At 31.8% G+C, this 13,883-nt stretch overlaps 1 pseudogene; it reads left to right on the forward strand.

Annotated features, from left to right (window-relative positions):
- The window catches only part of LOC121391619, a 29,601-nt pseudogene extending 20,846 nt beyond the window's left edge, over positions 1-8,755 (forward strand).
- Positions 8,756-13,883: the final 5,128 nt, after the last annotated feature.

Raw genomic sequence — 13,883 nt, forward strand, 5'->3', positions numbered from 1 at the left:
GCACAACCTTAGTGCAAAGGGTCTCACAATGAAATGTATAACAGGACAGTCCTACATATGACATACCTGTCCTTTCTGAGTAGTTGTTTGTAGAAGTATATGAACTGCTGATATAGTAATTAGTAATCAAACAGTATGTTGTTAATACTAATTACTATAGGCAGGTATAAACCTAAGTGATCATGAGTTGGTTAAAACAAGAAATTTTTTTTTAGTGTATCGTTACTAAAGTATTAATCAAAACAACATAATAATGTCATTTACTTTTCAATATATTTTGTATGCGAGTATGCATATGAAACTAACATAATGAATTAGTAAAAAACAAACTTATTTTAACAATGATATTCTATATATTAATATATATATATATATAGAACAGAATAAAGGACAAAAGAACAGAGCTCTCGCTGTGTTGCTGTTACTCCGCGTTCACGCGTTATGCGATCGTCAGACAGCTCTGTCTGACGACGCTGTCTGATGATCACATAATGAAAATTCGGAGTAAAGCAAACAGTGAGAGCTCTGTTCTTTTGTCCTTTAATTCTGTTCTACCCGCTCTGTTCTAACGACATCAAGCACTCTTCAAACAGACTGATATCAGTATATATATATATATATATATATATATATATATATATATATATGTTGTTTGTATATAAATTATAAAACAAAAGAAATATATAATCATAAAATGTAAATCCGTATTTTTCTTTAGTTTGCTAATATTGGTTTGCTAATTTAGTAATTTATTTATTGTACCAAGATGCACAAGTTGGTATAGCTTTTAGTACTAATGTACCTAATTAAAAGGTAAAAAGCAAATACAAATTGGATTTAAAACTGTCATTAGTAAAAGAATTGTGTACATGTGTGTTATGATTCATGACATATTTGTATGCAATCCTTCAACTCCTGACTTGACAATATTATTATATTTCAATTGCATAAGTATAGTGCTACAGATTTATACAGGAAATGAAAGTTTGCAATTGAACAAACTTAGACAATTAAGGTTTTTTATGATTTACAAAGCTAAACATTTTAGCTATTAGTACTATGTAGTACATGTAACATCATAATCTCTAGTATATATGAGTAATCAGATATGCAGTGACATGGAACTCAATTTGAAGGTTATATTAATTTAAAACATTATTATTATAAAGTTAAACTAATAGCAACAGGGAAGTCAAAAATCCATATATTCAAGATATTTAATGGCTGAACTGAACTTCTAAATAATTACAGATACTCCAGGTAGAGTTAATAAAAGTATTGCACAAATATAATACTATAGGATGTTGGTAAAGCACTGTAAAGTGATTGTGGGCCAGTTAGTACTGGATATGCAATAACTTTTATAAAGAGTGAATTGGCTAATAATATTCAGGTTTTGCTTTAACTAGTATTCATTTGATTTGTTCTTTGAATTTAAAGTTTCTATACAAGTTCTGCTTAAACATATTCAAACAAATCAACAACAAAAGTTTAAGCAAAAGAAAAATACTAATAATTAAAAGCAATAAAAATACAATGATAAACTGAATTGAAGTGACAGATACAGTTAACATCTGTTTATTAATATTGCTGATCTTTAGCATCCTATACTTATAATTAAACATACAAATTGTATTAAGAGAGGTTTCAACAGTAGAAGAGATAACTTCATCTCCAGCTGTCTACTAATGATCACTATAAAGTTAATTGAGAACAATTGCAATCAATCAATAAATAATATAATTAGATTAGCTAGGGAGGTGGCCATTTTCCATTAAGTTATATTACCAAACTACCTGTGCAAAGAGTCATAGTATGTCCCTGCAGTTACTTTTCCTGCAATTATTTACTGATTATAATTATTGTAATATCATAATTCATACATATACCAAGACTTAGATCCTATGATCTCAAGCTATATACCAAAGTTTGTATTATTTAACATGCTATTTCTTCTAGTACAATTGACTGGTAGTAAGCAAGGATGTGGTGAAGGAGGTTGTGGTGCTTGTACAGTAATGCTCTCTCAATATAATCCTAATATTGACTTAATCAGGTACACATTGACAGGGCCACTGAGAGGTGTGAGGGGACCCAGAGCACCTTAATATGTTAGCCCCAGAGTGCAAGCCACAGCAGCAAAATTTTTAGTATTTAATTTTTCATATAGACGTGGTTTTCTATTAAGTCGTTAATTATCATTAAACATCTTGCAAAACACATGAAGAAACAATCTTCAAACATGAGGTTTTTACAAGCTTTTAGATGCCATTATTTCTGGACTAACAGTTAGGTATGAAGCAGGAAGTCAGATCAATGTCCATTTTCATTTCTTTTGCATTGCATAACCTTGACAGATGAGATATTGCAAGCAAAAGCAGAAAGCTTTATACAAACTTACAGTTTTTGATATTTCAGAGGATCTTGTTCAAGAGCTAAAAATCTCAAAGCAATTCATATATCAAATTTTGGAAAAGAGTCGTTGCCTTCTCTTGATCTCCCTTCATACATTTACATGTAAGCTACGGCATCTTTTTCCTAACCCATGTTGCATTACATATTTTGTTGTATTATTCCTGCAACAGTAACTGAGGCCATTAAAAGTTATTGAAAATTATGTTGAAACATGACATAAGATTGACTGACAGATCTAGATATCTTAGCTATTGAGAGTGAACTTTCTGAGACACTAAACTTGAATCACATTATTGACATGTTTGCTCATCAAAAGGGGAGAAAAGCACACCTAATTTAATTTCTTCATTGAAGTAATATTCACATGTATTTCTTGAGTTAAATAGACATTATTGATTGTTACTGCCATTCACCAATTGATAGAGTTGAAAACATAATAGAGTCACCCTAGAAAGTAGGGGTCCTGGGGAAATATCCCTGGTTGTCCTCCCTCTCAGTGGGGCCCGCATATTGATATACATAGACATCCACTACATGACTTGTAGACATATATCTGCTAATGCTTGTCTTATACCTATTTGTTCACTGGATGGAGTATCTGTTACTACTGTGGAGGGCATTGGTAGTACTCATACCAAATTACATCCTTGTCAGGTGATGTAATAACATGAATGATAATATACATGTTCAAGAATCTTTTACTAATCTTCTATATAGGAGCAGATAGCTCGTAGTCATGGTAGTCAATGTGGGTTTTGTACACCTGGTATGGTGATGTCAATGTATACATTGCTACGTAATAAGTCACAGCCAACTCAATTTGAAATGGAAGAGGTACTTCATGGTAAGAGATTTTACACACAAAATGTTTTAACATATACTTATTACTTAAGGTAATCTGTGTCGATGTACTGGATATCGACCTATTCTTGATAGTTACAGAGTCTTCTGTCAAGACTGTTCTTGTAGTGATGGTAGCAAAAGCAGTGATAGCCAGGTATAAAATAAATTACTTGATTTTTTAGTATACACAGCGGCAGGTATCTGCTACTACTGTGTGTGACTCTGATCTAGATCCAACACAAGAAATTATCTTTCCTCCTGAATTAAAAGTAAGTTAAAGCACATATCATAATCATATACTTTTAGGTCAATACAATGAGGTCTCCACTTTTTATACAAGGATCTAGAGTGCACTGGTATCGACCTGTCACTCTTGATCAATTGCTCACTCTAAGAGACAAATTTTCCAATTATCAAGAGGAGAAGGAGAATCAGATAGTAGCTGGATGTTTAACTATAGGTATGTTATAAAGTAAATATACATATACGTATACATTAGTGTTGTTTTAGTTACATATTTTCATATTAGTTATAGTTATAGTAAAGTTAGCCTACTGGTAGGAGTTTTAGTTTTAGTTTTAGTAAAGTTACTAAAATTAAACACAAATTAGTTATAGTTAAAATTAGGTCTAGTTTTAGTTAAAGTTTTCTTCTACTGGCAATATGCTCGGTCATGTGCAGAACATTTCTTTCTATAGTTACTGTGTTACTATCCACAATAATTGACAACTATGTAAACTTGTTAACTCATTATCACTTACCACACCTATTATGTATCACTAATCTCTTCCTGTAGCAGTTAGCACACCTATAGGTGTGGTAAGTGAAATGAATATAGGTGTGGTAAGTGAAATGAAGCATTGTGTCTATAAAACCTCTATGTTCACTAAAAATTGTCAAAAATTTTAATTATAGTTTAATTATAGTGTGCTTACCTGAAATAATTTTAGTTACAGTTATAGTTAGTTAACTAAATCACAAAAGTGCTTACTAAAATAGTTCTAGTTCTAGTTCTAGTTAACTAAAACAACACTAGTATACATATACATATACACATACACATACAGATACATGTACACATACATACACACACACATGCACACACACACACACACACACACACACACACACACACACACACACACACACACCACACACACACACACACACACACACACACACACACACACACACACACACACACACACACACACACACACACACACACACACACACAGTGTTTGATTTAAGATATCCTAGGACTTAATATGCGTCAGGGTATATGCTGTCCCATTCTAATATCAGTGACTCATGTAACAGAACTCCATGTTCTTGAAGTCTGTGATGAAGGACTGTTAATAGGATCTGTTGTTACAGTAGCTCAGTTAGAAGCTAAACTCAAAGAGATTGTAAAATCATTACCAGGTTATCATTAAGAACATAGAAATAAAATGATTCAATTGTGAAATAGATTCCAAAACTAAGTCATTTAATGCTGTACTGGAAATGCTACACTGGTTTGCTGGACCTCAAATAAAAAATATGGCTGTAAGTTTTTATTTTTATGTGATGAAAGTTATGCTTCTATGATAAGACCATTGGTGGTAATATCATGACTGGCAGTGGAACATCTGATCTTATACCAATACTAATGGGTGTAAAAGCTAGACTTAATATAGCATCAAAAAGTCAGTAATGTACAATAATATTCTATAATAATTGTTTACATAGATTGTCAAAGAGAAGCAACTATCAACAATGGTGACATACATTTATCAAAAGATGAAGTTCTAATGTCAATTCTCATTCCTTTCTCAAATGAGGTTAAGATATTGTATTAACATGTTGGTATATTTTAATACGACAATAATTATTATAGAGTGAACATATTGCTGTATACAAGCAGTCTCGTAGGAAACATTTAGACAAAGCTATAGTCAATGGTTGTCTCTGGATGAAAACAGATGAGACAAAAAAATTAACAATCAAAGAGTGTCGATTGGTGTTTGGTGGTATATGTTTCTCAGTTGTCATAATGACACAAACACAGAAAAAAATGATTGGAAGGTTGGGTTTATAAATAGAAATTAAAGATATACTTTGAATTATTTCAGAAAGTGGAATAAGGACTTAATGTTATTGGTTAGTCAAAGTTTATCAGAGGAACTTCTTTCCTTATCTCCTAATATTAATGATGAGGGAGGAATGATAGACTATCGACTGAGTCTATGTCTCTCTTTCTTTTACAAGTTCTATTTACAAGTGTTATCTAACCTTAGTCCTTCAGACCTCATTGATCAAGAAAAAAGCGCAATACAAGTAAAACATAATGATTATAATATGACATGTGATCACTTAGTGTATTGTCAGAGGCTACCTCATGGGCCAATTAAAGGTAGTCAAGGTTTCCAATCAGTGACAGCTACTCTCTCTATTGGTCAGCCAGTGATGCATTTGTCAGCATTACAGCAAGCCACTGGGAGAGGCAAGGTACGACATGGTTGCACTATTTATGGCATCTCTTGCCTAGGTATGTAGATGACATACCTCATATTGATGGTGAAGCATATGCTGGTCTTGTATTAAGTAAATCAGCTCATGCAACTATCAGTGTGGACACTTCAGCACTAGAAACAATAGAGGTACACTGTTGTGAATGTGAAGACTTATTAATATGATTAATTTACTACTAGGGTGTTTCTTGCCTATGTATCAGCTAAAGATGTACAGGTAGTAATCTTGTTGGTCTATGTGGAGATGACCTCCTCTTTGCTGATGGAACTGATGAAAACAAAGTTACTTCTGTGGGACAAATTATTGGTATTGTAGTAGCAAAGAATAAGTCTATAGCTCAAAGAGCTGCTAGATCTGTCAAGGTGATATATAATAAACTTCATGCAGTACTGACTATTGAAGTAAAGTTTAATTATTAATCTGTACATGTTATACAAATTGTATAAACTTTTTATATAGGATGCTATAGCAGCAAATATGTTCTATCAGCCTGAACGTCATATAAAGCATGGTGATGTCAAAACAGCATTAAGTACATCAGACTATCAAGTGGAAGGACAAATGAGAATAGGAGGGCAGGAACAATTTTATATGGAGACATGTGCTTGTCTTGTTATTCCAAAGAATGAAGATAATGAGATTGAGATTATTGCATCCACTCAGAATCCAACAGAGTGTCAGAAGTTTGTGTCTCAAGCTTTGGGAGTATCAGCAAATAAAATAGTTGTAAAACTGAAGAGAATTGGTGAGATATTGTGAAAAGTTATAATCCTTGAATTAATATTGCTGATGTAGGTGGTGGTTTTGGTGGGAAAGAATCACGATGTGATATACCATATTCAGCAGTAGCAGTAGCTGCTAAAAAGTTAGTTATATTTATTATTATAAGAATCAGTAAAATTTTCTCTAAAAAAAGAGTTCGCATTCCAGTTCGTCTCATGTTGGATAGGAATGAAGATATGATGAATACTGGAGGTCGACACCCTTTTCTGGGAAAGTACAAGGCAAGACACATCAGCATAATATAATTAGAGATGCTATACTTTTCTACTGATGTACTTTGTCTACAAAACAATGCCTTTACTTTCTATTTAGGTTGGCTTCACTAAAAATGGAAGGGCTAAAAGCTCTAAATATTGATTTATATCTTAATGGTGGTGCTTCAATAGACTTATCTATTCATGTATGTCAAGATTTGTGTATGAAAAGTAATATTTATTGACTTTATCACATAGGTAATGGAGGCTGCATTATTGAGTGCACAGGGTTCATACCATGTACCTAATGTCAAAGTTAATGGTTACGTTTGTAAAACAAATCTTCCTTCAAATACTGCTATGAGAGGATTTGGTGTACCTGAAGCTCTTTTTTTAATGGAGACAGTTATGTCTCATGTTGCTGACACACTAGAAATGGAAAAGGCCAAAATACAGGAACTAAACTTTGTGAAAGATGGTCAAGAGTTTCTTGGTGGTATGAAAGTAGAGAATTGTACTCTATCACGATGCTGGACAACTCTACTTGAGAAATGTAGTTACAACGAAAAAAAGAAGGAAATAAAAGAATTCAATAAGTAAGTTTAAAAATGTGTATTTATAGTAATTTGTAAACTTGCTCCTCTAGGAATAATCGTTGGAAAAAAGAGGAATTGCTGTTGTGCCTACAATTCATGGACTGGGATACTTTGAGTTTTTAACCCTAAATCAAGCAGGAGCACTTGTTCATGTCTATACTGATGGGTCTGTACTACTAACTCATGGAGGAGTTGAAATGGGACAGGTAAGACACCTGTTAAATTGATTATAATCTCTAACAATTAATGACAGGGTCTACATACTAAGATGGTTCAGGTTTGTGCTCATTGTTTTTGTCTATTCCTATTGATAAGATTCACATCACTGAAACAAGCACTGATAAAGTGCCAAACACAACCCCTACATCAGCTTCTGTTTCAACTGATTTTAATGGAATGGCTGTTAAGGTATCTATTCATATCAATATATATATATATATATATATATATATATATATACATACATAGTATACATACATACATACATTCATACAATATATATATATATATATATATATATATATAAAGTTTTTATGGTCAACTTGTTTTTACCTGTATCAATAGAATGCTTGTGATCAGATCATGGAGAGGCTAAAACCTTTTATAGAAGAAGATCCTTTTGCAAGCTGGGAAGAATGGGTATGGCAGTTGATGTAAATGCTATTGTATATTATACAAATCTTGGCATCCAGGTTCAACAGGCATATTTAAATCGAGTTAATCTCTCTGCTCAAGGATTCTATAAAACACAAAATTTGGAATAAACTTCAATGATGGTGAGGATGCCAGAGGAAATGTTTTCCTTTATCATACATATGGTGCTGGATGTTCTGTTGTTGAAGTGGACACACTAACTGGAAATTTTCAAGTATGTATAGTAAATAATAAAAATGTATACTTGTACTAACTCTATGCAGTTTAGCTATTATTATCATCAACAAAATGTATAGTATAAGTGATAGCTATTATGTTATTATAGGTATTGCGTACAGATCTTATAATGGATGTGGGCAATAGTCTAAATCCTGCCATTGATATTGGTCAAGTTGAAGGAGCTTTTACACAAGGACTAGGATGGTTCACATGGAAGAGCGTGTCTTTTTGAAAGATGGCGCACTGTACACTCAGGGACCTAATACCTACAAAATACCTGGATGTAGTGATGTTCCTATTGAATTAAATGTGACCTTGCTTGATCGCTGTCCTAACCCAAAGGCTATTTTCTCTTCCAAAGTAAGTACGGTAATTATAGTTTTTTTGAGTGGTAGTTAATTTTGGTAGGGTATTGGAGAGCCACCTCTTTTTTTGGCTGCATCAGTTTTCTTTGCTATTAAAGAAGCAGTGAAGAGTGCAAGAGCTGACAATGGTCTTTATGGATACTTTGAATTTTGTAGTCCAGCCAACTGTTGAGAAAATAAGACTGCTTGTCAAGACCAGTTCACTGATTTGGTAAAATATCTTTGTTACCAATGACATACTATCATGCTTTGTCATAATAGGTTAAAGGGAAGATTGAAAATGATTGGAAACATTGTGCCATAATAATTATAAGTATAAAATTTTAGTAGTTTAATTGTAAGTATTAGGACTAGTTTACTTTATCAAAGATTGATTTTGAAAACATGTATACATATTACAAGTAAAGTAGATAATTTTTAGTTTTTATATTAATTATTAATAGATTTGATTGTACAAAGACTGTAGGTCTGATACATTGCTGTCTTGATATAATTTATCTATATCAAGTTAAATTTGTCTTTATATATGTAAACTGGTTGTTACAACAAAGTTGGCAAACATGGAAAATTATGCAAAAATATATACATATATATATATATATATAACACTTGGTAAAAATATGATAAATAAAATAAAGGACTACTAATGATACATATTTGTCAATACATTTTTACAAAACTAAGAAAAATAAAAAAGGTATGATAACCTCTCTCTTTATAAGCAGCTCTAATAATATTCCCTTTTAGGTCTGCCTCTGATTTCTTATTTTAGCTTCATGTCACTCATCAGTTTTCTCTTCTATATATATGATGTGTACATGGTGATGATGATTGATAAACAGACATGATACAATGTACATACATATATACAATAGCTTACAGATACTTATATTAATTTGTTACATTATTTAGCTCTCTATAGACAAACACTCTAAGTATATGCTAATTAATAATATAAGAATCGCTTAAATGTATGACCTACTAGGAAAAATCATGATCATATATAGATTCTTAACTTGCTTTCTGGATTTGCAGATACTATAACATTTGCTATATATAGTACATAGGCCAGGTAGGTATAAGCATTACATAAATTACATTTGATGATGTTTCTTTTAACCCTCACATATATGGCTAGTGCTATTGTGCAAACAAGTTTATAGTAAATCTGTATGTTTTTATTTATACCTGACTCAATGAACTTAACAATCAATGCATATATTGTACCTGTTACCAGTCCTTTAACTTTATACATCACTATAGAACTAATGAGTGTCATACAATATCAATTAAACATGAATAAATGGATTTATCTTGTGTTAAAACTATTAATATATTTGTATTATATGCATGCAATATTAAAAGTATGACAGCATACAGTTGCCACTAAGTATATCATCCACATTTAATATTGTATGGCATATAATACAAATGTTATTGATGAAGATATATAGTGTCTTATTTTAGTAAAATGCAAAAAAAATAAAAATTAATTTTAATGTTTAAAGTAATAATTTTTTTTAAGACAAGATATACATATACTTTATATAAAAATTGACAACTTTCTAGAAACTTACATGGGAGTGGAGGGGGGCTAATAACAGGCGTCTGATTTGTGATGAAAATTCTAGGACCTAATTTACTAATAATTAGTTGATCCTTAATGAATATTATCCTTGATCATTATAGGTAATGGATTTGTTAGATATCATTGTGTACATATTTTTTTGAGAGTTAAGTAGTTTTTAATTAGTAGGTAAGTAGTTTTATATGGTGAGGTAGACAAGTCTTTTTCATTTTATCCTATTACAAAGACATTTAACATGTGCATCCAAAAACAAGATCTTAATTATCTGCTGATTTACAGTAGTTGTACTTGATGACTTAGGAAACAACTAACTTCTTGAGTACTAGTGAAGTATATTAAGAATAATTATCTTATCATCATGATTTTCTTTATTATTTTTTACTTTACAGCAATATTGATTATTTCATTTCCAGTTTCATTCTAATATTTTCCAGTTGCCTTACAAAAATGAATCACTGATGACAACTTCAGGATAAACATCATTAGCTACTGCAGTATCTGAGAATTTTGTCTCTGTGGGAAAAGTGTATGTCTCTAGCCAATCCAAAAGTTGTTTGTCATATCTGGTCCAATGAATCGATATTGTGGTGCATGAATGTGTGTGTCAACAAAACCAGGGATCAAGAACTGACTACAAGTTAACAGATCTATATTAATGGATTATTTTATTGCAGTTATCCATTCCTCAGCAGTAATGTTTTTACATCACTATCATAGCTCTTTTGTAGCTGAACTACATTTCTTCCATTATAATTATCAATGAAATAATCTATTATACCAGATATATATATATATATATATATATATTATATATATAATCCAAACAGGTTAATTATACTAAATACACGCGCCCATTATCTCCATAGCCAATAACAGCATGACTGGGCACTTCAATAGAACATTGTGTCATTGCTATATAGGGGTACTATCCCACTTGCCTCATAGCACCAGCTTCCTGACTGCCTGAGTTATTACATTCTGTTTAATGTCTATTTCACTTAAAATAGCGTTTTGTCATTTTAGCAAATGGTCTTTGTTACCGTAATCTCATTAAGCCCAATATTGCAGAGCCAAAACTGGTCTAACTCAGTGTATATAAAGTCAACTAGAAGCCAAAAATAGTCCTTTGTAGTTTATGTCCAATAATTAAAATTATGAGGGAGAGGTATATAGATACTATTACTAACTGATTAGTTTCAGTTGAAATAGTATCTGCTTATAGCTTTAATTGAATGATCAATTACTATAGCAAAGTGGGTGTAAAGCAATGTGGTTGTAGATGCAACTAGTTGGCTTTATGAGTTACACTAAGTTTGGCCTTTTATGAACTTAGAATGGTTTCACATCATATTAATGAAACTGTGGTAACAAAGATCTCAGTTAAAATGACAAAATGCTTTTTTCAATGTAGTTAGACACAAGAATTATCATGGATGTGGACATATGTATATATATACAAGGGCTGTCACTATGGAATTTTATGGTAGGACAGTCCTACATACCACATACATGTCATGTCAAAAGGAGTCATTTGTTGAAGCAGTGAACTGTAGACTACATAGTAAATACTAATTAAAACAGCATATGTTGTTAATACTTTTCATTGTATTTTGTAGGCATGTATGAAACCTAAGTGATCATGATGGTCATTTAAAACACCAATCTATTTTAACAGTGCAAAACTTTGAGTATTTATTTCAAACTCTGCTGTAACTAAAATTGAAAATTGTATATAGTCATGTATATAATAAAATTTTGTTCTTAACTAAATTGTTACAGTTTTATGTAAATATCAAAATTAATTTTCAGTTTTTTTCTATTTTTAACTAAAATAAAGAGTTTGATAACATATTTTTATTATTGCCATACAATGTTAAAACTGTATGCTATAATCTTAGTGGCAACTGTAAAAAGAGTAGCAACAGCTGATGTTGCCATAGCAGCTTTAGCACCTGAAGTACCTTCACTACTTTGACGAGTAATATTGATGTCTTTGTATCCATTTCTAGTTAAAACATCATTGATTAACTCTGGAGTGACACTTAGAGAATAAAATTTGTCTGATCCAACACAATAATATTGGTGTTCCCCTGTTCCTTCGACACTATTGAGGATGAGTTTTCCTCCTGGCTTAATATGCCTTGTTAGTCGACCTATAGCTTGGCTATACTCTTCATGAGTAGTAGTTGCACAGGATACACATAGACTAAGAACACAATGTCATACGGTCCCTCATAACCAGGTGCCAAACATAATATCTGCATATAATATAAACCACATCTCAATCAACCAACTGTTATTGTGCAATTAACACACATGCTTTATGATAAGTCTTAATTTCAAAAATAAGTCTTTATTAAAAGAAAAGTACAACACAATTACAAATACAGTCTCTATGAAGTTTTGTAATTAAATGAATTATTCGCAAAAACTTGGTTCTTTAGAAAATGTCAGCAAAGTTTATAACTACATACAATACTAACATTAATCAGCAATGAAGGTAAACAATTAAGTATAAAAGCATAACAAGTGCAAAGCAATTATCGAATATAAATTTCAATAACACCAAGAGGAGTATCTTCAGTTGAATGGTGTTCACTACCACACATTCTTAATTCAATATCTTCACTAGTAGTCTCATTGAGTCTTTATAAACCATGGCATCTTAGGATTAGTACAACATGGTCCCCTTCTAATCCTCCACATTGTTGACGGCATCCCATAAAATGTCATTAGGAGTATAAGATAGTAGTGGCAATACCCCAGACTTTCCAGATTCACAGAAGTATTCCTTAACTACAAAATTAGGTGATGTTGTGCCAAAACTTCCATTATTACATGATATGAATATTCATACATTGTAATCTTCCCTTAACACCACAAGCATAAGTCCAGATATGTTTTACGAGGATTACTGTCATAAGTAATAGTAACACCATCAACATATGTGTTATAATTATCAATGTTGGGAATTGCATTAGAAGCATATAAGGTGAAATCCATCTGGTGAGCCAAACTGATAACCTCTTATTTGACCCAGACTTTACTATAATAAATGCCATGAGCAGAGTAAAATATAGATGAAGACATAGGTCGACCACAAACTCCATGAGCTATGTTGTTGAATTGTTGTAGAATTAGGTTCAGAAGGACAGGTAGCATTAGGTTCACTCATGTTGAGGTAGCCTACTCTCATCCAGCCTCCTTTACCATCACAATTTACTACCCTCCATATCACAGTATACTGATATAAGAGAACCATTAAGAGCTCGTATTGTGTAATAGTCTGAGAGAGAAAGGTTATTTTGCTGTTTGATATCAAGACATGTAGTTTGATATGAGAATGAACTTGGAGATAGCTTCTATTGTCCCATCAATTTACCACCAAGATCAGTAATGGATTCACATTCATAAGACATTTCTACACAATGTTGCTCTTATGCTTTGTGGAGTCTTTTTAATGAATTAATCGTGATAATAGTTCCAATATTAGAGCTTGGAATCATATCTCTTTTTTCCAAAAATTGAGTATTTCATCACTAATCCTCTCAAAGGATTTGGTATTACCTATTTACTGTTGAGTATATCATTAATAATAATGCTTACAATTGATACAATGGACATTTCATGACTCAATATGAATTAGGTTGTTCTTTGTCATCAAATACTTCTCAGGTAGATATGTCCCTATCTTTATTACATGATTCCATTC

Source organism: Gigantopelta aegis, unplaced genomic scaffold, assembly GCF_016097555.1.
Source record: "Gigantopelta aegis isolate Gae_Host unplaced genomic scaffold, Gae_host_genome ctg2749_pilon_pilon, whole genome shotgun sequence".
NCBI lineage: Eukaryota > Metazoa > Mollusca > Gastropoda > Neomphalida > Peltospiridae > Gigantopelta > Gigantopelta aegis.